This window comes from Moschus berezovskii, chromosome 2 (genome assembly GCF_049115385.1).
Source record: "Moschus berezovskii isolate FMDL1 chromosome 2, NW_MosBer_1.0, whole genome shotgun sequence".
NCBI classification, from domain to species: Eukaryota; Metazoa; Chordata; class Mammalia; order Artiodactyla; family Moschidae; genus Moschus; species Moschus berezovskii.
The window spans coordinates 78352169-78355651 of NC_142461.1; positions in this window are offsets into that span (position 1 = coordinate 78352169).

The following is a 3483-nucleotide window of genomic DNA, read 5'->3' on the forward strand; positions in this document are numbered from 1 at the left end:
ACTATTGGACAAATTTGCTAATATTGAAGCTTAAGTAACCCAAAAGGAGACTGTTTTTCTCCTTGGTGGACATTTGCATTTCTGAAAGTTATCTGAAGAGGAAAGCATCTAACTCAATGAGCTGAAATGCTAATGACCATAATTCAGGCTAAAGAGATTTCTTTGATCCAAGAGATGTCCCCATGATGTTATCTGTGCTGGCTTGGGAAAGATAGGTTGCAGATTTCTAGACCCAGCATCTCATGGAAAGATATAAAGTAAGGGCTTGGAGCTGATTGATGATACATTAAAAACTGACAAATATAGACATGATGCAAACGAATATGCAGCTCATGGCTGGGGACAGCATAGACATTCAACAAACATCCTCACTTTCATTCATGTTTTTCTCCTTTCCCAATTACCGACTTTTTAGAATCCTTGAAAACATTTTACAAATTTTTCAACTATTCAGGAAACTTAAAGCAATATCTGATTCAGAGGATAAATACTGATTTTAATTTTTGGAATTAGAAGTAGTTTTGTATATGTCAGGGCTTCTCTGGTGGCTCAGACGGTAAATAATCTGCCTACAATGCAAGAGACCCAGGTTCAATCCCTGGGTCAGGAAGATCCCCTGGAGAAGGAAATGGCAACCCACCCTAGTGTTCTTGCCTGAAGAATCCTATGGACAGAGGAGCCTGGTGGACTACAATCCATGGGGGTCCCAAAGAGTCAGACATGACTGAGCAACTAACAGTTTCACTTTGTATATGAGATGGGAATCTCTTCAATTTTTGAGCAACATTGATGCATATCAGTTAGAATCCTTGTTAAATCACCCCTTCCACTACTTATGGCACTAAAATTCACTGTCTTTCTAACCCATAAATATAATAGCAAAATGTGGCTTTCACATACTTGTATCTATAACTTAAAGACAATTTGCAATGCCATACTAAATAAATTGGAAGTAAAAAATTCAAAGCTCAGTAACTTTTCATACATATTCATCATTTTGACTATCAACTTACTTTTAAAGAGTATCTGAATAGAAAAGTTACTAAGTACAATGGGATAAAAAGAGATCTTTCACAATTTGCCAAGTTATGCACCACTTATTTTTCAGTAAGCATCTTGTTTTATTTTAAATAAGAAGAAAGGCAAGAAGCTTCTTCATGCATGCTATTTCTAATCACTGTTTAAAGACAGACATGAAGAGATGATTATAGAATCACTGCAAAAACGCTATTCACTGAGGTCACTTCCTCCAGGGGTTAGGTCCAACCTTGTGGTCAATTGTGGTGGGTCAGTAGATCAAGATGGGGGTGTGGCTGGCAATTTAAGTATGAAATTACATTTTCAGAATAATCAGTCATCTAATTGCACAGCCAAATGTATTCTGCATTTGCACATTTAATTAATTATGTCTTAATTGAAAGCATTCTACTCATAATGATTTGTTCTAATTTTGTTTTAAATCAAATTACCAAGGGAAAAATTTAGTTTGGGAATTCATTTATAGAAGAGTTTATATATACATATATTGTAAGAATAATGACTTTTCAAAATGTTTCTTAAAAGGAAAAGTCTTTCAGTTTCTTTATAGGTGCAAAGGAAAACATTAAAGACAATCCAGATAAATTGATTTCATTTGAAGGAGCATCTAACCTTGAAGATGGAAAGAATATTCCTTTTACTGTTGTAGATGTGCCCATTATAATATTGGTCTAATTAGTCTTTTAGCTACAACTAAGATTCCTGGGTCAGTGCAAATGGCCTTGTTTATTTAGAAGAGAAATCCTCTGAAAAAGTGTCTCATTAGTCAGGGGTTTCAGGCACACACAGTCTGGTCTACAAATTAAAACAGTCATTTAAATGGCCTTTATGAAAATTTGGCCTCATAGGGCACTTTTACACGAAATGAGGTCTTTATTTCCACATCTAAGCAGTTCCAGAAAATCAGAAAAGGTGGGTTTTGTATATTTAGACATGCTACAGTTGATAAATCCTAACATTCAGATATTAGCAGTTGGGTTGGTTCTTGCATTTACTGTGATTTTTAGTTTTAAAGCCATCTATTAACTTAGTATTACAGAAGAAATGTCAGAAAATGCAGAAAAAAAGAGTGTTTCCAGTTATGTTTTTTGGCATATAATTGGAAAGAAGTCAGACTAAACTTTTAAAATTAATTCCATATGATGTCACACAAACTAAATCCTATGGGATGCTCAAAGAGGTCAGTTTGTGACTCATTTGAGAGACATAGGTCTGAAATAACAGACTTGTACATATAACAGTTTAGCTTAGGCATTTAATTTAGCATCCATTAAAGCTTCTCTTCCATACTGATCCTTGCCCTGAACAAGATGTCATTTCATAAACCTAATTAAACATGGTACTTGCTATGGCTTAAATACCAAGACAGATTTAACGTATTGTCTAATTTCACAGATCAGCAGTGTTTCTCTCCCTGCATCACTTGTCCATGACAGCAACATAAATGAACAAGCTGTGTCAGTGGATGTGCCAGAACTAAAATGGTAAAACTATGGCTGTCCTGAAGGTACGACCAGTTGGGAGTTTCTCCTCCAACGTGTCACAGAGTTGTTGGATATAATATGAAATTAATACTCAAAATACATAGATTTCAGCCTTTTTGAAATAAGGCAGAATGGTTCCTGGAACAGGAAGTCTCTTTCCAAATTGTTGAATTAAAATTCTTAGTCAATAAATAAATTGGTGATATTTTCATTAACATCTGAGTTACTTTTCCAATGTGGTACACTTCCCTGATTAGAAGAGGCTTCCATTTGCTTAAATAGACAGAAGTCAACACAGAGCTGTTTCATGCTTTTCTCACACTGTCTCACCTCTTCTCTTCTCCATCCAGGTCTTACCCATCATAATGTTGATATGAACTATGTCAGGTAATGTTGATTGTATAATCAATAACCACAATCCCTTATTCCCTTAGGTCATAATAATCATATTTTGTGCACATTGCAACAAGTTTACAGAACTTGAATTCCTCTCCCAATCTGAGGGGATGAACCATGATCGGTCTAAGCCATGACTGTTGTGGTAGATTGTCTTATTGGTTCACAATTATTTATTTCCTCTCTACATTGGTCATAGACATTGCAGAGTTTGGCCTGTACAGGGACGGAACCCATGACCTTGGCATTATTAGCACCATGCTCTAACCAACTGAGCTAACGGCCAGGTACTTGGGCTTCCCAGGTACTCAGGTGTCCCAGGTGGCGCTAGTGGTAAAGAATCCACCAGCCAATGCTGGAGACCTAAGAGACGTAAGTTTGATCCCTGAGTTAGGAAGATCCCCTGGAGAAGGGCATAACCACCCATTCCTGTTGTTGCCTGGAGAATCCCCACGGACAGAGGAGCCTGGAGGACTTCAGTCCACGGGTTGTAAAGAATTGGGCATAAACACACATCGTCATCTAGAAGCGAGACAGTGCCTATTTTAAGCAAAACTTTGAAGAA